The sequence below is a fragment of the Hyla sarda genome, chromosome 10 (genome assembly GCF_029499605.1).
Source record: "Hyla sarda isolate aHylSar1 chromosome 10, aHylSar1.hap1, whole genome shotgun sequence".
Taxonomy (NCBI): domain Eukaryota; kingdom Metazoa; phylum Chordata; class Amphibia; order Anura; family Hylidae; genus Hyla; species Hyla sarda.
The window spans coordinates 137,786,355-137,807,252 of NC_079198.1; the positions used below are offsets into that span (position 1 = coordinate 137,786,355).

A 20,898-nucleotide genomic window follows, 5' to 3' on the forward strand; every position below is an offset into this window, starting at 1 on the left:
GTCCTACATAGTCCTGTGGTGTTATACTTCTAGATAGACGTCAGACCTTTAAAAAAAAAAAGTTAAACACGAAAAATATTGTTGTACAACAGCAGAATAATCTGTGATTTACGCAATTAACTGTTACATGATTGATTATTCGTCCTGTTAGGGTAATGAATGCGGTTCGTGGATAATGAGGCGCTAATTATAAGTGGGAAAAATGATAGAAGGGAGACGCCAGGAATGAAAAAGAGGGGAACTTGGGTGAGAAAAAAATATTCTGCACGATGAGTTGCTCTTAATTTCTATCTTGTACAAATTTGGATCAAAACCTTTTTAGGAAGCTTAAATATAGATATCAGAGATTAAAGAAACATCAAATATATAAGTATCGTCCACAGATATTTGGCAATTTTTGGTGAATCAGAAACTTTTAAGCATCAAAGAGCTTAAAGGGGTACTCCGGTGGAATTTTTTTTTTTTCAAGTCAACTGGTGCCAGAAAATTTAACAGATTTGTAAATTACTTCTATATAAAACTCTTAACCCTTCCAGTACTTATCAGCTGATGTATGCTCCACAGGAAGTTGTGTAGTTCTTTTCTGTCTGACCACAGTGCTCTCTGCTGACACCTCTGTCCATGTCAGGAACTGTCCGGAGCAGGAGAGGTTTGCTATGGGGATTTGCTCCTACACTGGAAAGTTTCTGACATGGACAGAGGTGGCAGCAGAGAGCACTGTGATCAGACAGAAAAGAACTACACAATTTACAGCAGCTGATAAGTACTGGAAGGATTAAGATTTTTACATAGAAGTAATTAACAAATCTGCTTAACTTTCTGGCACCAGTTGATTATTATTATTTTTTTTTCACTGGAAAAATACCCCTTTAATATGATTTTTTTTTTTCTTTTAAAGGTTTTGGCATCCTATAACCAGTCCAAAATGGTTATGGTGTACCTGGACCTTTATTGATTGTGTAAAATTGAATTACAAAATTTGGTTATTTGGGAGGAAAATACTCTTTAAAAATAGGCAAAAAAAACGAAAACATATAAATGTGAACAGATTTGTTCATTACTTCTATGTAAAAATCTTAATCCTTCCAGTACTTATTAGCTGCTGAATACTACACAGGAAATGGTTTTCTTTTTGGAACACAGAGCTCTCTGCTGACATCATGAGCACAGTGCTCTCTGCTGACATCTCTGTCCATTTTAAAAACTGTCCAGAGTAGGATAAAATCCCCATAGAAAACATATGCTGCTCTGGACAGTTCCTAAAAGGGACAGAGATGTCAGCAGAGAGCACTGTGGTCATGATGTCAGCAGAGAGCTCTGTGTTCCAAAAAGAAAACCTTTTCCTCTGTAGTATACAGACCCAAAAAAGTACTGGAAAGATTAAGATTTTTGAATAGAAGTAATTTACAAATCTGTTTAACTTTCTGGCACCAGTTGATTAAAAAAAAAAAAAAAAAGTTTTCATGGGAGTACCCCTTTAATAGGTCCTGGATAATCTCCACTCCCTGAGACCTTCTTAAAATGCAGGAAATTTGGCTTAGACAATCACTGGTTGAGGTGGGTCACTGTTGTGGTCAGGAATTTGCTTGGTGCTCATATACTATGTGGAGAGACAGGATCAGAAAGTGCAGATCAACAGGGGGTCCGATGGGTCCTTGGACAATCCCTATAAGAGTACTTAAAGGGGTACTGTCATAAAAAAAACTAAACACATGTTAAACACTTGATATGTTGTAAAGATCACGAGAAAGAGCCAAGGGATGTCTACACTTAGCACGTTCTCTCCTGGCTTTGTGTCACGTGACCTAAGAAGACTCATAATATAATCTAATGTAGAGGAATGAAGCGCTGTAGGATAATGGTTACCGTCTGCCACAATAAACAAAGCCAGTCTACACCAACGGGGTAACTCCATATAGAATAGGTAGTCCAATATCCAACTTTCCAGGTAGTCCAATACCAACACGAGGAACCGAATCCGCCAGAAGGCATAACGGGATGGTGTGGAGTACCCAGAGGCGACTGCTGACCGTTTCGCACGTCACTACGTGCTACTTCCGGCCTCGTTGAGGCCGGAAGAAGCACGGAGTGACGTGCGAAACGGCGGGCAGTCGCCTCCGATCGCTCCATACCATGCCGTTATGCCTCCACATGGCTCACTGTCCCGTTATGCCTCCCCGTGGATCCGTTTCTCCGTATTGGTAGATACCTGTAATGGTGAGTGCTGACCGACGTTCTTCATTTATGCAAGACTCGAAATATAAGTCTATGGGGCCATCCTGGTCTTGAAGACACAGAATCGGGAGAGAAGCGCACGGCCAAGGGCTTCTCTCCTGGCTCGCTCTTGTTATCGGATCGAGTCTGAAGAATAAAATTTTAACCAATGAAAACTTTTCACAAATCAAAATTTTTTGATTGACAGATGCAATTTAAGGTAAGGCAAACGTGCAATCGACTCCGCCTTAAAGGGGTACTCTGGTGAACATTTTATTTTTAAATCAACTGGTGCCAGAAACAGATTTGTAAATTACTTCTATTAAAAAAAATCTTATTCCTTCCAGTACTTATTAGCTGCTGAATACTTACAGAGGAAATTATTTTCTTTTTGAAACACAGTTCTCTCTGCTGACATCATGACCACAGTGCTCTCTGCTGACATCTCTGTCCATTTTAGGAACTGTCCAGAGCAACATATGTTTTCTATGGGGATTTTCTCCTACACTGGACAGTTCTTAAAATGGACAGAGGTGTCAGCAGAGAGCACTGTGGTCATGATGTCAGCAGAGAGCTCTGTGTTCCAAAAAGAAAATATTTTCCTCTGTAGTATTCAGCAGCAAATAAGTACTGGAAGGATTAAGATTTTTTAATAGAAGTTATTTACAAATCTGTTTAACTTTCTGGCACCAGTTGATTAAGAAGAAAAAAGTTTTCCACCGGAGTACCCCTTTAAGAACTGGAATTGTGGGCTACATTGACATCTTTCTTCCTTTCCTTTTGAATGTTCATCACATCGTCCAGAATGTTTGATCACCCAGCATCATTATGTATTCCGTGGACACCGGGTAAAAATATTTCAATCAATAATATATATATAAATACAATGTATATCTATGGAGAAGTGGCTGAAATACTAAACAGATGGAGCAGCAATCATCGAGACAACTGCATAAAAACCATTGCAAACAATAAAAAAAAATCTATATATACATATATAAACAGGCGGCCCCGCTTCCATTCCCTACCGTCCCTGTTCTTTATTGTGATTATCACCTCTCAATTTATCACTGGTTTCTGGACCGATTCCATTATCCAAAAGTTCAAACTCAAGAATATAAATATCCCTTTAAATCAAGTTTGCAACACTATTTGCAACACGGATTGGGAAATTATGGCCCATAATTCTGCCTTTCAATATTATAACCAGGCAAGAGAACGAACTACAAAGAAAAAAAAGAACTTAAAGTTGACTTAAATATATTATAGCAGAGAAATTAACCCTTCACTGGCTGCTTCTGCTGATTTGAGAATGGCTCATTGGTTCCATATTGTGTAGAAAGAAATCCTTGGGTACACATACTGTAGCAATGCTCATACATTATTGCTATAGGACTATATGAAATGTACATACAGCTGATTATATTCATTGAGAATAGTCCTAACCTATAATGACTAAACACACATTAAGACTAGTCAGCTCACCACCTGAGGATCTGCTGGGGCGGCTCTTACAAACCACAATTGCAGGGTCAAATAGGAGATGAAGAAGAAGACTCCCGTGCTTAAATAGTCTATAAGAGCTTTATATTGTATTGCAAAAGCATAAAAAGACACTGCACAAACAAGACAAGGCAAGTCTGACGAGTTTCGGGGGCAACTCCTTAGTCATATGCACTGTGACGTATGACTAAGAGGTAAACCACCGAAGCATGTCAAGCTTGCTGTCTTGTTTAGGAAGTGTATTTACAATAAAATATAAAGCTATTATGGACTATTGGAGCCCTGAATTCTCCTTTATTACATACAAACGTGTTGTATAATATAAAATAACCTATTGTCTAATATATTATAAGGGGTTTCTGTTCAGGACCTGTTCAGTGAGTCAATGCACTGGGGGACCCGCCATGTCTATGCATTAAACGCACATCCTATTGGTTACAATGGACACGAGGTAAAACCTGATTGTTCCTCTGGTGAGGCTGCAGGGAAAAGTAAAAATTGCTATCCGGGTCTGCAGATTACATATGATCACAGGGGATTAGTGATTGTTGGAGGACCCTTTTAGCAAATGACTGAGTCTACCCTGTGAGTACCATAGATATAGGACCACTTTAATGGCAAATCAATCTTTGAAGGAGGAAAGGAAAATCCTCAGAATTAGACGCATCACCTGAAGACCCTGAGCTCAAACCTTGTATCTGAATCCACCATCGAAGGGACAATGAGCCTGACTTATTGTGTCACGTTGTCCGATGTTGTCCGATATTGTCAAAATGAGATAAACTATTAAGATAAGGAATTAATCTATAAATGATATCTGGTAGGACATGATAGAGCCAGCGGAGTGACGTTTCCTTCTCACCTTGGGAGAGGTACCTGAGCGCCTCTGGGCATTACAACCCGTGTTACCATGCAACTCCCCGGAACAAAGCATGATAGAGAGAGCCATAGAGTTGCCTTGGTCACATACAAGACACACACGACCCTAGTGTGAACATCAAAATATGTTTCTCTACATAGAACATAATGACTTAGAACATTGTCACCTATACTTCAATACATGACAACAAGATATAACATGTTCTTTCAGATACAACCAGGATTCAACCTATTCACCAAAGTACTAGGAGATCCTTAGGTGGGCTACAATACAAAGATTGTTCGTGAAGGTCACGGAGAAGAAAAAAAAAACAGTTTAGAGCCAATGGGGGCATTTACAAAGAGTGGTGTGAATGTAGTTTCTGCGATAGTTGCGGACTTGTGGCAAATTTATCAAACGGCGCACAGACTTTAATGAATTTCGCTGATGAAACCTCTAAAAAAAGTCGCAGATTTTGTGCAGACGTGCAACATTTGTGTGAAAATGGCATATACCCTGACTCAATAGTTGCACAGAAAATGTGGCGCAGGGCTAAGTTGACCTGAGAAATCAGCTATTTCTGGGATCACGTGACAATTTTGTGACATTCCGCAAAAAGTTGCACTTAGTAAATCAGTGACCAGTGCTTTGAATGGGTAAAAATTATGGAAACATTTCTAAAGCAATTGTCGCACAAAAAGTCACACAGACCCATTGTGCAACATTTTGTGAGGCAAACAGCGCTGGTCTCCCGCCCCTTCTGTAAAGACTGGGGCGGAGAGGCGCTGATCACGCAGGTGCCTGAGGCAACATCTTCTCCAGTGAGTTCTGTGCACAAGCCGTTTTCTGTTTATGGGACTTGTACACGGAACTTGCTGATCGTCATACAGATACATTGGCAACCATACCACCCAACTGAAGCTGCACCCTTTTACAATGATCTTTGCATAACGGGTTAGATACCAACTCTGGATTTATACTTTAATGGTATGATCAGGGTGTTCAGTAATAAAGTAATAATTTCCAATGAATTTAAAAGTAGACATGCATATTTTCTGTATAGATGAAGGATGCACCATCAGCAACCCCAGTACATTCAATGATTCTGAATGGATGGAATCCATGTAGACCAGTGGTCTCAAAACAGTGTACATCCAGTTGGGGTTACTGATGATGGGCCATCAAAAATCCAAGTACATGTTATGATTCTGTAGGTTGGAATCCATGTAGACCAGTGGTCTCAAAACAGTGAACCTCCAGCTGGGGTTATGGATAATGGGAGATCAGTGTCCTCAGTACATGCAATGATACTGTAGGTTGGAATCCATGTAGATCAATGGTCTCCAAACTATGGACCTCCAGCTGGGGTAATGTATGATGGACCATCAGTACCCCCAGTACATGCAAGGACTCTATAGGCTGGAATCCATGTAGACCAATGGGCTTCAAACTGTGGACCTCCAGCTTGGCTTAGGGATAATGGGCCATCAGTTACCCCATTATATGCAATGATTCCGTAGATTGGAATCCATGTAGACCAGTGGTCTCCAAACTGTGGACCTCCATCTGGGGTTATGGATAATGGGCCATCAGTGTCCCCAGTACATGCAATGATACTGTAGTTGGAATCCATGCAGACCAGTGGTCTCCAAACTGTGGACCTCCAGCTGGGATTATGGATAATGGGCCATCAGTTACCCCATTAGATGCAATGATACTGTAGGTTGGAATCCATGTAGACCAATGGTCTCCAAACTATGGACCTCCAGCTGGGATAGTGGATGATGGACCATCAGTACCCCCAGTACATGCAAGGACTCTATAGGCAGGAATCCATGTAGACCAATGGTCTCCCAACAGTGGACCTCCAGCTTGGCTTAGGGATAATGGGACATCAGTTACGCCATTATATGCAATGATTCTATAGATTGGAATCCATGTAGACCAGTGGTCTCCAAACTATTGACCTCTAGCAAAGCTACAATTCCTAGCATGCCCGGACAGACAACGGCTGTCCAGACATGCTAGGAGTTGTAGTCTTGCAGCATCTGGGGGTCCACAGTTTGGAGACCTAGATTATGGACCATCTTGCTGAATATGTTTAGTTCAGTGTCACCCCATCCCTCTTTGGTTCTATATCTGCTCCGTCCTCAGTTTGCTCAGATCTCCTCGTGCCTCCGGCAGCCATTGCTTTAGTGTCGTCTTTTACCCGCCGCCTTCATACACAGGTTTATATTTTACCATCATAATCACAATCTATGGCCCAAACTGATATAATTCAATGACAAATGTACTACGCATGTGATTAATGGCTCCTCTGCCTAACCTATTTTGCTTTTCATTTATCTTCAGAGACATTGAACAATGCAATTGAATATTTCACCATCTCTCCTTTATGTTTAGCTATATTTTTATACACAAGCACAATTCTTCTTCTTTTTTTTTTTTTTTTTAGCCTAATGTCCCTTCATTTTATTTATTTATTAAATTTTTTATGTACATTTTATGCTTTATAGAAAACCATAATGTTAGGGTCACTTTTAGTATAAACTAGACAGACTTCCAATATACATTATTTTGATGTGAGAGAGAATAAAAACAAACAAAAGCAAAAGAAAACAAAAAAACTTGCATTGGTTTGAATGGGAACAATTCCTCCAAATTTTTCTTGATTCGCTCATGTTTATTTTTAGATATCCAGTGCAAGAATCTGAATTACGGTAATCCTATATTTATACCAAAATAAGGACCTATGGCTAAACACCCTATTTATTAATCTTCTTGTGCCCCTTGTTTTTGATACATGGCAATTTTTCGGTGAATAACCCCAAGAGCTACTTATTTACTAATACTTTTCACTAGACATCAGATTCACTGACAGGTCATGTACTCTTTAGATGAGTGGTCTCCAAACTTTTGACCGCTAGATGTTAAAGGAGTACTCTGGTGCTAAAGAAATTATCCCCTATCCAAAGGATAGGGGATATGTGTCTGATCATGGGTATCTGATTACTGGGACCCATGGCGATCTTCTGCCTGGCACCCACATCTCCAAGTGTAAGGAATGATCTTCGCTCGGTGCAAGGAGACAGTCAACCCCCTTACAAAGCGGAGGTCAACACTCCCCCTCCAGTTATCTCTATAGGAGAGCCGGAGATACACAAATGGCAAGGGGGCATGTCGACCACCTCTTCATGCGTAGAGCGGGGGCTGGGTGGGAGATCGGGAGATCCCAGCAATGGAACCCCCTTATTCTTTGGATAGAGTGGATACTTTAAAAAAATTTCAATTCCACAGCCAAGGTCGTAGTTATGTCACAGCTCAAGGTCCACAATTTAGAGACCATTGTTGTTGATGGATCCAGTGTACATTGCACAGATTAAGAGAATGGAGTGCTGCTGATATGGTATACCACTTATTTCTTTGTTTCTGTTTATATGTATACAGCTAGAGATCTAATTTTTATCCTTTTTTCCCCATGGGAACTTTGCCTGGCCTATAAGAATCCCTATGCCAGCTTGACAGTCTCCATAAGGAGATACAATACCTACCTAACACCCTTAACAATCCAGGACATGTATGGTGCCGTTAAAGGGGTATTCCAGGAAAAAAAACTTTTTTTTATGTATCAACTGGCTGCAGAAAGTGAAACAGATTTGTAAATTACTTCTATTAAAAAATCTTAATCCTTTCAGTACTTATGAGCTTCTGAAGTTAAGGTTGTTCTTTTCTGTGTAAGTCCTCTCTGATGACACGTGTCTCGGGAACTGCCCAGTTTAGAAGCAAATCCCCCATAGCAAACCTCTTCTAAACTGGGCGGTTCCCGAGACAGGTGTCATCAGAGAGCACTTAGACAGAAAAGAACAACTTCAGAAGCTCATAAGTACTGAAAGGATTAAGATTTTTTTAATAAAAGTAATTTACAAATCTGTTTAACTTTCTGGAGCCAGTTGATATATAATTTTCCTGGATAACCCCTTTAAGAGCACATGGCAGGGGCTACTGAATGGAGACCGTGTCAAACCAGGTTGTGTCCAAAGGCTGCCCAAGCATGCTAGGAGCTAAAGTTTTGTAAAGGTGAATAAAGCCTAATAAACTGTAGCAGACGCATGCAACCCCAAAGCATTTAGTAAGCCATAAGGGAGAGGAGGGGAGGAGGGGTTCAAACAATTGGGATCAAAGCAGAAATTCAATAATAAACTAGAGGCTCAAAGACTGTTTCCAAGAAGTAAAATTGTAAGTGGTATTGTGGGAAACTATAAACACTGGATAGCTTTGATTAAATGCACAAGTCACGCAGGTAAAGTACATATCGAGTGTGAAGAACGGGCATAAATTATTAAAGACGATTATTCTTTTAAGAGTTAGATTTCTGCTGGTCTTTAAGGATGAAGAGGTGCCAGGCGGGGAGTATATTGTAGCGGATACATACATGGATGTTATTATCTTGTAAATAAACAAAGATCCTTATATATCAGAGCTGTATTCATGTATCAGAACTGTATTTGTAACCAATGACAACCAATCATAACTCATCCACTGGACAATAAAACATGAACGGTTATTAGTTGCTATAGACAGCAAGGTCATATTTTGACTTGTTTTTGTTACATTAGACCCAGAATTAGCAGGATACATGAATATCCTTTCTTCTATTGTAGGATGAATCGATTAATAACAGCCGTAACCAATGTTTATACTGTAATTATTCTCTTATATTTTCTTCTCCCAATGGTTCCTTTATGCACTGAAAGGCATCGGCGAGTTTGTGTTTTATTTAATCTTTATCTTTGTGCGGTGCGGAGGTTAAATTGATGACTGTGAGGTGAAAAGGTTTCGCTTCATCCGCCCACTGTGTTAGATCCCAGACTGATAATGTGTGTCTCAAATAGAGCCGGCCATTGTGAATGCCAACAACACAGAAATAGGACGTGTCAGTCAATGCTCAATCCTAACGCTCAATCTAGGAGCAGTCAATGCCGAGTCGTGTGAAAGACTGATGAAATTCATTTTTATTTATTTAATTCCATTTTGTATAAAAGTAAACCTATTGAAACATATTGGATGGGTAATTCTATAACATTCACCATGACAACCGCATAACACAACCTCAGTAATGAAAGGCAAATATTTTAAATCATCAATGCAAATATTTAGATGTTCTGGCTACATTCATATCCTTAAACAGAAACAATGACATGGCAATTGGCTCATTCTGTAATTCTGAGGTACACAGCACAATGGACAGCTCTTTACTGTGTAACTCAGCACCATGGACAGTTATGTACTATGTCAATCAGCACCATGGGCAGTCTGTACTGTGTTACATAGTGATAGGCTCATGGATAGTCCAGTAGTATGGTACTAAGCATTATGGGGAGTTATGTTAGTGTGGTACTAAGCATTATGGGGAGTTATGTTAGTGTGGTACTAAGCATTATGGGGAGTTATGTTAGTGTGGTACTAAGCATCATAGATAATTCAGTATTGATAGCACAATGGACAGTTATGTACTATGTCAATCAGCACCATGGGCAGTCTGTACTGTGTTACATGGAGATAGGCTCATGGATAGTTCAATAGTATGGTACTAAGCATTATGGGGAGTTATGTACTGTATTCTACAATGTTAACAGTTCTGTAGTGTGGTACTAAGCATCATAGATAGTTCAGTATTGATAGCACAATGGACAGTTTAGCAGTATGATACGCAGCATTATGGAAAGTTCTCTACTTTATTACTAATCACCATGAACAGTTCTGTAGTGTTACTCAGCACCATGGACATTTCTGAAGTGTTACTTAGCACCATGGACAGTTCTGTAGTGTTACTTAGCACCATGGATAGTTCAGTAATAGGATACTTAGCACCATGGACAGTTCTGTAGTGTTACTTAGCACCATGGACAGTTCTGTAGTGTTACTTAGCACAATGGACAGTTCTGTAGTGTTACTTAGCACAATGGACAGTTCTGTAGTGTTACTTAGCACCATGGACGGTTCTGTAGTGTTACTCAGCACCATGAACAGTTCTGTAGTGTTACTCAGCACCATGGACAGTTCTGTAGTGTTACTCAGCACCATGGACAGTTCTGTAGTGTTACTCAGCACCATGGACAGTTCTGTAGTGTTACTCAGCACCATGAACAGTTCTGTAGTGTTACTCAGCACCATGGACGGTTCTGTAGTGTTACTCAGCACCATGAACAGTTCTGTAGTGTTACTCAGCACCATGAACAGTTCTGTAGTGTTACTCAGCACCATGGACGGTTCTGTAGTGTTACTTAGCACCATGGACGGTTCTGTAGTGTTACTCAGCACCATGGACGGTTCTGTAGTGTTACTCAGCACCATGGACGGTTCTGTAGTGTTACTCAGCACCATGAACAGTTCTGTAGTGTTACTCAGCACCATGGACGGTTCTGTAGTGTTACTCAGCACCATGAACAGTTCTGTAGTGTTACTCAGCACCATGGACAGTTCTGTAGTGTTACTTACTGTGCTTCTCTGAAAATAAGACCGGGTCTTATATTAATTTTAGTCACAAAAAACACACTAGGGCTTACTTTCAGGGTAGGGCTTATTTATTTACATGTGATGCACACAGCTCTGCCCCCCAACGCCCCCCCCCCCCCCCGCCGGTTTATCAGCCCAGCACTGCACCCCACATCGGGGGGCTAATCGAACCGTATGTCACCCGCAAGCGCAGCTTCTCTCCCCCCCTGCCAAATAATTATCTGCCGCTGCACTGTACTTGTAAAGTAGCTTGAGCATGAAGGGCCCACATATACACCTGAATGTTTTTTATGTAGCACACACCTCTACACTTCAAAACACTGGCAAATACCTTTGCGCCAAAAGAGCAGTTAAGTATTCCTGTTCCCTGGCTGCAAATATTAAAAAACAAACTTTAACTTACCTTCGTCCTCCGTTCCTGCATTGCTAAGGAACCGGCCTCATGGTCCCTCCGCTGTTCTTGCTGCGGTCCTGGGGATGGAACGTCACAGAGCCTTCAGCCTATCACCGGCCGCAGCGATGTCCCGCCTCGGCCGGTGATAGGCTGAGCCAACTGTCATGTAAGAAGCACGCTGGCTCCTTACATGACAATGCGCTCAGCCTATCATTGGCAAAGCCAGACATCGCTGCGGCCGGTGATAGGCTGAAGGCTCTGAGACATCACAACACCAGGAAGCAGCAAGAGCAGCAGAGAACAGTGAGGCCGGTTCCTTAGCAACGGGGTAACGGAGGACTAAGGTAAGTTAAAGTTTGTTTTTCAATATTTGCAGCCCAGGCATTGCCTAGATCAGTGGTTTTCAACCTGCGGACCTCCAGATGTTTCAAAACTACAACTCCCAGCATGCCCAGACAGCCAACGGCTGATAACAGTATTATTTCACTAACACAGCACACTCCCTATGCATGTTAAGACAAGGCAAAGTGTTCTACACCCCTATTGAGGCTATATGGTCTCCTCATGCTTCCACCACCTCCAAGCTGTGTCATTCAGCCACTATATGTTCTCCTCATGCTGCTGCCACCGCCACACTGTCATTCAGCCACTATATGTTCTCCTCATGCTGCCGCCACCTCCACACTGTCATTCAGCCACTATATGTTCTCCTCATGCTGCCGCCACCTCCACACTGTTATTCAGCCACTATATGCTGCCGCCAACTCCAGGCTGTGTCTTTCAGCCACTATGTGGTCTCCTCATGCTGCCGCCACCTCCACGCTGTGTACTGATGAGAATATGTGAAGACAAAAAACAGGCAACCGCAGGCGCTGCCCTGTGACGTTACCAGAGGTAGGGGGATGCATGCAATTATGCTGAATACTCGCGTACCTGTGGATGATGGGCTCAGAGCTCAACATCTATGGTTGCATACATAAAATTCCAATGCGTGGCTGGCTCCAGTCCTGGATCTACCTTAGGAAAGGTGGCTGTAGAACACTTGCGGTACCGCTGAAAGGATTTCAGACGGGGAAGAAACCAGGTTAGTTGTGGGGCGCACAACTAACATTTTTATTTCTCATGGACAATGCGTTTCGAGAACTAAACTGCTCTCTATTCCAAGTTTATTTCTCTTGAGAAGGAGAGCGGGCTAGCTCTCAAAACGCTTTGTCCATGAGAAATAAAAATGTTTAATTGAAATCCACGGTGCCCATGGTCCCTGCTATTAGCATTGTGCGCCCCACAACTAACCTGGTTTCTTCCCCATGTGGAATCCTTTCAGCGGTACCGCAAGTGGTCTCTTCATATGGACGCCACCTCCAGGCTCTGTCATTGTGCCGCTCTACAACAGTGATTCTTATAGCGACGCCTCTGATCTGCATATTATACTGAATAACAGTATTATTTCACTACCCCAGCACACACCCTATGTGTGTTACAGCAAAGCAAAGTGTTCTCCACCCCTATTGAGGCTCTCTGTAGGCCAGAAATAGAGGTTCAGCACGAATAAATTCAGACCAAACCAAATTTTTTCAGATTTTTCAAAAATTCATTGATCCAGGAATTTATTCTGATGCCATATTGGGGTCGTTAAGGAATTTCTCCTCTGTCAAGGTGCAATTGGCATCAGCCTCATGGGGTTTTTGCCTTCCTCTGGATCAACATGGTAGGGTTTTAGGTTGAACTTAATTGACTCCTGTCTTTTTAACCATATAAACAATGTAATTATCTAACTCTGTACATTAAATGACCAACTGTTGAGCATCAACTGGTCTACCATGGTCTTGTCCCAGAGGGTACATTTTCCAGTAATCGTCATTGTAAACATGGGCAAACGCAAAACTGATTGATTTCTGCCCCCACTCTTTCCAGTAAGGGGAATCTAAAGGGGTACTCCACCCCTAGACATCTTATCCCTTATCAAAAGGATAGGGATAAGAAGACTGATCCAGTGTGGGGGGTGGGGTCTGGCTGCTGGGACCCCTGTGAACTCTGTTTCGGCACCCTGGCATTCTGATTGTTATTTTCAGAACGCTGGGTTTGGGTGGTCATGATGTCACGCCACACCCCTCTATTCTTGTTTATAGTCTTCTGAACATAGACCGGCATTCATCATTATAGGTGTAAGTGAAGCATTTTTCTACACCATTTTTTTGTGTGCCGGTAATGTGTAGGAGCACCAAATTTAATAAATGGTCACAGAGCACTTGATAAAGTTTGTGCAGGTCCACATTTTCTGAAGTTCTACTCTTCACATACACCAAAAAGCTAAGCTAAGTCTGAGCCGGTATAGTTTTTTTTTTGGTGGTTTTGCACCTTTTTTGCGCCTTTTCACAGAAAGGAGCAGTTCATAAAACCTGTCCATATCATGTGTTTCACCAAAATCGGTGGATTGCAACTCAAAATCTGCAGAAATGTGTTAACTAAAAGGCGCCAAAAAAAGTGCAAAAAAAGGACACTTGTGCCAAAATAGGGCCAAATATAGACAAAAAAAAGGGTAAACTCAATGATAAATGCTGGCCATAATGTCTATGGGAGGGGATGTGACGGCCGTCATGCCCCCCTTCTATAGAAATTATGTTCAGAACGCTGGGTTGGGGTGGCCATGGTCACGACGTCGCACCACGCCCCCTCCATTCATGTCTATGGGAGGGGGCGTGACGGCCGTCACGCCCCCTCCCATAGACATGAAAGGAGGGGGCGTGGTGTGACGTCACAACCATGGCCACCCCAACCCAGCCTTCTGAACGTAATGTTCAGAACGCTGGTGCCGGTATGGACATAGTGGTGGGATCCCAGTGGCTGGACCCCCCGCGATCAGACATCTATGCGTGGAAAACCCCTTTAATGACTAATCTTGAAAAAGGAAAGGTCAGACGATAGATAAAAGGAGAAGTCACCGTGCAGGTGTCGTGCGCTGCCAGAATAAATCTTTAGATTTATTTGGTTTGGTGTCTCCACACCGGGAATGGAATTGTTCTTTGCATGCGTAGCGTTTTCCGAGGCGTTCCAGTTCCCATTACTATGCATTTTCTTTTACTGGGAAATGTGCCATCCGGCAAGATCACACTGCATATTCAACAGCACTCGTGTCCCTAATAGACTGTTCTGCCGCTGCCGCTTCATACGGTAAAAGTGAATGTCTTCTCAGTGGGGATTTCCTCGGCGCTGTCTCCCTGTATTCCTATTTGCAAAAATGTAGCACACATAATTATATATAACCCTGATCTCTCTTTGAAACAGAGAATGAATGATTTGATGTGCGGAACTTCCTTTACCCAATAGATTTCTTACAACGCTCTTTTCAAATGCTATTAAGTTGTACAGTTACCATATTTTTTTTATCCCTGTTAAAATAATTCTTGGAGATTGTTACACGGCCTCTCGAGACGGGTGATTTATCGCTATTATGAAGCCCTGGGGCATTCCGGAACGAAAGGTATATAAATAATTTGCTGACAAATGTGTTAAAAAACAAAACATAAGTTTGTTAATTCTTTTAGGTCAGAATATGGGGAGAGACACATGGAGTATTGTCAAGAATTCCTATGGCGGCGTCAATATTTCATGGAAATCAGATTTTTGATACTAATGGTTAAAGAGGATTTGCTTTAGATTATAAATAGTTATTCTACAATGAAATTAACTGTAAACATTAATTGAGATTAACAACATTGACTAAACAAAGATAACTGGAGTCTATTCTGAATTTGTTTACGATGCTGACGTTATGGATAAGGAAGGAATTATAGTGAGGGAAACAATATAAGGCGTTATCAGAGCATTTATTGTTGTATTATAGTAGTTATAGTCTTGTATATAGGAGGCAGTATTATAGTAGTTATATTCTTGTATATAGGAGGCAGTATTATAGTAGTTATATTCTTGTATATAGGAGCAGTATTATAGTAGTTATATTCTTGTATATAGGAGCAGTATTATAGTAGTTATACTCTTGTATATAGGAGGCAGTATTATAGTAGTTATATTCTTGTATATAGGAGGCAGTATTATAGTAGTTATATTCTTGTATATAGGAGCAGTATTATAGTAGTTATATTCTTGTATATAGGAGCAGTATTATAGTAGTTATACTCTTGTATATAGGAGCAGTATTATAGTAGTTATATTCTTGTATATAGGAGCAGTATTATAGTAGTTATATTCTTGTATATAGGAGCAGTATTATAGTAGTTATATTCTTGTATATAGGAGCAGTATTATAGTAGCTATATTCTTGTGTATAGGAGCAGTATTATAGTAGTTATATTCTTGTATATAGGAGCAGTATAATAGTAATTATATTCTTGTATATAGGAGCAGTATTATAGTAGTTATATTCTTGTATATAGGAGCAGTATTATAGTAGTTATATTCTTGTATATAGGAGCAGTATTATAGTAGTTATATTCTTGTATATAGGAGCAGTATTATAGTAGTTATATTCTTGTATATAGGAGACAGTATTATAGTAGATATATTCTTGTATATAGGAGCAGTATTATAGTAGTTATATTCTTGTATATAGGAGCAGTATTATAGTAGTTATATTCTTGTATATAGGAGCAGTATTATAGTAGTTATATTCTTGTATATAGGAGCAGTATTATAGTAGTTATATTCTTGTATATAGGAGCAGTATTATAGTAGTTATATTCTTGTATATAGGAGCAGTATTATAGTAGTTATATTCTAGTATATAGGAGCAGTATTATAGTAGTTATATTCTTGTATATAGGAGCAGTATTATAGTAGTTATATTCTTGTATATAGGAGCAGTATTATAGTAGTTATATTCTTGTATATAGGAGCAGTATTATAGTAGTTATATTCTTGTATATAGGAGCAGTATTATAGTAGTTATATTCTTGTATATAGGAGCAGTATTATAGTAGTTATATTCTTGTATATAGGAGCAGTATTATAGTAGTTATATTCTTGTATATAGGAGCAGTATTATAGTAGTTATATTCTTGTATATAGGAGCAGTATTATAGTAGTTATATTCTTGTATATAGGGAGCAGTATTATAGTAGTTATATTCTTGTATATAGGAGCAGTATTATAGTAGTTATATTCTTGTATATAGGAGCAGTATTATAGTAGTTATATTCTTGTATATAGGAGGCAGTATTATAGTAGTTATATTCTTGTATATAAGAGCAGTATTTTAGTAGTTATACTCATGTACTAATGGGGCAGTATTATAGAGTATTATAGAAGTTATTTATTCTACTTTTGGTAGACTGTGTTATAGTTATTTAATCCCCATATAATATATGTTTTATGCATGAACTTGTAACAAATCAAGTTAATTTATCAAACCATTTGTGTAAGTAATTAAATGAAACATATGCTCCATATGGCCCACGTTCCATGTCATAGTTAAAATTCTATGAACGTAAAGAACGATTCAGTAAGAAGGTTCTTTTTTTTTCTTTGAAGCTGAATCTTTTTAGATGAAAACCAGTTCCTGCTGGGAATACCCCAGAGTATTCAGGAAATATTGAGGTCTGAGTTAAGAACTTGGATAGGAATCATGAGAAATTAATCATGATCCCGGTTCCTCCCATGAGTGAAGAACTAAAGGTCAACACATGACGTTTTTATTCAGATCAATTGCAGGTATCAGTTTAGCCAAAATCCCTGACTTTATGGGTAAACGGGAAGTAATATATTTATGTTACTGATTGATATTTCGGGCTCTCCTGGCTCAAAACTCATGAAAGAATGGGAAAACGTACTGTAGGGTCTGCAATATAAGACAATGCAGGACAGAGGCAAAATGTAGGGGATGTAGGTCCTATACGGTCAGTGGGACCAACGTGAGTTAGGACAACAATGAAGAATCCAGAATAAATGACGCCTAATAATAATAATATATTCGTATACGGTATCAGTACAGATGGGTGAAATAACTGCATAAACATGGTGGGCTGCCAATGTCATCCGAAGATGGTTCATCTTGATCTACTGCATTGGGATAAAGGAGCACTCCGCCCCTAGACATCTTATCCCCTGTCCAAAGAATAGGGGATAAAATGTCTAATCTGCTGCCGATGGGGACCCTTGCAATCTCCCTTCTGCACCCAGCATTTGATTAGAGCGTCAGTTGCAGCACCGGAGGCTCCTGATGTCACGGCCGGCTCCCGCTCGTGACATCACAGCCATGCCCCCTCAATGTAAGTCTATAGACTTGCATTAAGGGGGCATGGCCGTGACGCCATGAGCAGGACCTGAAAGTGACGTCACAATTAGAAATCTTTTCCCCTGTCCTTTGGAGAGGGGATAAGATGTCTACGGGGGGAGTACACCTTTAAAGAAGATGTCCCATGCCGATCAGTACAGAAAAACTTATCCCCTATCCACAGGATAGGGGATAAGTTTTTCTGTACTGATCTGCATGTGACTTCTCCTTTAAGTACTGACCTATCCAAATTTTTTATCCTATTATACTAGTCGTGACATTTTTGACTCCTCAATGTGGCAGAGGTAGCTTTGTAATTTGGTTCTCATTGGAACTTACCATGATATAACCATATGTCTTCACTTGGACCTAGAGATGTCAATGTCAACATCTTGAGCTATTTCAATGACTTGGGGATCTACTAATATCTTTGTAGATAATTCTGGCCTGGCAATTTTTAGATTAAAGGGGTACTCCCCTAGAAAACATTTTTTTTTAAAGCAACTGGTGCTCCACAGGAATTTATTTTCTGTCTGAGTACAGTGCTCTCTGCTGACACCTCTGTCCATTTTAGGAACTGTCCAGAGCAGGATAGGTTTGCTATGTGGACTTGCTTCTACTCTGGACAGTTCCTAAAATGGACAGAGGTGTCAGCAGAGAGCACTGTGGTCAGACAGAAAGGAAATTCGAAAAGAAAAGAACTCCATGTGGAGCATACAGCAGCTGATAAGTACTGGATGGGTTAAGATTTTGAAATAAAGTAATTTACAAATCTGTTTAACTTTCTGGCACCAGTTGATTTAATTTTTTTTTATTCTTTAATTTATTCTTTAATAATGGATAGGTAACATAACTACATTAAATTTTCACGTGTATCCCCACAGACAGTCTAGGAATTCGACTGCTGGTGTTGAGAACAAACATTGTCATCTGAGACTGATGTGTTATGTTTCATGATACTTATTTATTGTCCCCAATACCACGGAGGGACCTACCCTGGTGGCTCAATGGTTAGCGCAGTTGTCTTACTTGGATTCCACCATTACCAAGAATAACATCTGGATGGAGTTTGTACGTTCCACTTGTGTTTGGTGGCTTTCTCCGTCACTTCAAAAATATGCTTCCTATAGAATTGGCTTTTTCATGGGTCTTAGATAGGGAACTTCCAATGGGTACTCTACTGGGGACAGAGACTGAGGAGCCCAATATCTCTTTACCAAACTGCAGAATATGTTGGCGATATATAAACAACATGGGTAGCGTTATTACGAAGCAAGTAGAATTGCCGATTTTTTGTTAATCCATCCAATGCATCATTATCAATCAACCTTTTTCTTTACAGGTTTAAGAAAAGTCCTGGTTTCTTGTAGATGTTTATGTAAATCTTCAGATACAGTGGTCCCTCAACATATGATGGTAATCCGTTCCAAATGGACCATCGTTTGTTGAAACCATCGTATGTTGAGGGATCCGTGCAATGTAAAGTATAGGACAGTGGTTTACAACCTGCAGACCTCCAGATGTTGCAAAACTACAACACCCAGCATGCCCGGACAGCCAACGGCTGTCCGGGCATGCTGGGAGTTGTAGTTTTGCAACATCTGGAGGTCCGCAGGTTGAAGACCACTGGTATTGGAAGTTGTACTCACCTGTCCCCCCCACTCCGGACCGTCACCGCTCGTCACCGCTGCCCTGGATGCTGCCTTCCATTGCTGTTGCAGCATCTCCGGGGTGTCCCCGACGCTCCAGCAAGGCCTCTGCTTCCCCGGCATCCTCGCTCTCCGTCGCCGCCATCACATCGCTATGCACACCGCTCCTATTGGATGACGGGACGGTGTGCGCAGCGACGTGATGACGACGATGGAGAGCGCCGACGATGCAGGGGATCCCAAAGAGGACGCCCCGGAGCCCCGAGGACAGGTAAGTGATCGTCAGCGGACCACACGGGGCACCGTAAACGGCTATCCGGTGGCAGCTGAAGCAGTCTGCGCTGGAGGATAGCCATTTATGTGATGGCCCCGACATACAGAAGTATCGTATGTTGATGCTGCCTTCACCATGTGATGGCCTCTGAGAGTGATCGTATGCGGAAATTATGTATGTCGGGCCCATCGTAGGTCGGGGGGGTCACTGTATATATATGGTTTGTCGGGGCCATCGTAGGTCGGGGGTCACTGTATATATATATGGTATGTCGGGGCCATCGTAGGTCGGGGGGTCACTGTATATATATATATGGTATGTCGGGGCCATCGTAGGTCGGGGGGTCACTGTATATATATGGTATGTCGGGGCCATCGTAGGTCGGGGGGGTCACTGTATATATATGGTTTGTCGGGGCCATCGTAGGTCGGGGGTCACTGTATATATATATGGTATGTCGGGGCCATCGTAGGTCGGGGGGTCACTGTATATATATATATATGGTATGTCGGGGCCATCGTAGGTCGGGGGGTCACTGTATATATATGGTATGTCGGGGCCATCGTAGGTCGGGGGGTCACTGTATATATATATGGTATGTGGGGGCCATCGTAGGTCGGGGGGTCACTGTATATATATGGTATGTCGGGGCCATCGTAGGTCGGGGGTCACTGTATATATATATGGTATGTCGGGGCCATCGTAGGTCGAGGGTCACTGTATATATATATGGTATGTCGGGGCCATCGTAGGTCGGGGGGTCACTGTATATATATGGTATGTCGGGGCCATCGTAGGTCGGGGGTCACTGTATATATATGGTATGTCGGGGCCATCGTAGGTCGGGGGTCACTGTATATATATATGGTATGTCGGGGTCATCGTAGGTCGGGGGGTCACTGTATATATATGGTATGTCGGGGCCATCGTAGGTCGGGGGGTCACTGTATATATATATGGTATGTGGGGGCCATCGTATGTCGGGGGGTCACTGTATATATATATATGGTATGTCGGGGCCATCGTAGGTCGGGGGGTCACTGTATATATATGGTATGTCGGGGCCATCGTAGGTCGGGGGGTCACTGTATATATATGGTATGTCGGGGCCATCGTAGGTCGGGGGGTCACTGTATATATATGGTATGTCGGGGCCATCGTAGGTCGGGGGGTCACTGTATATGAATCAAAAAAAGGAAATTAAAACAAGAAATAACTAAATTAAAACAAAAGAGGACGGTATATAGAAGAGGGTACAAG

The 20,898-nt window shown here is 41.3% G+C and overlaps 1 protein-coding gene across 7 annotated transcripts in view; it reads right to left on the bottom strand.

Annotated features, from left to right (window-relative positions):
• Positions 1–20,898, bottom strand: part of LOC130293821 (calmodulin-binding transcription activator 1-like) — a 1,711,968-nt gene that overhangs the window by 717,513 nt on the left and 973,557 nt on the right. The window lies entirely within an intron of this gene.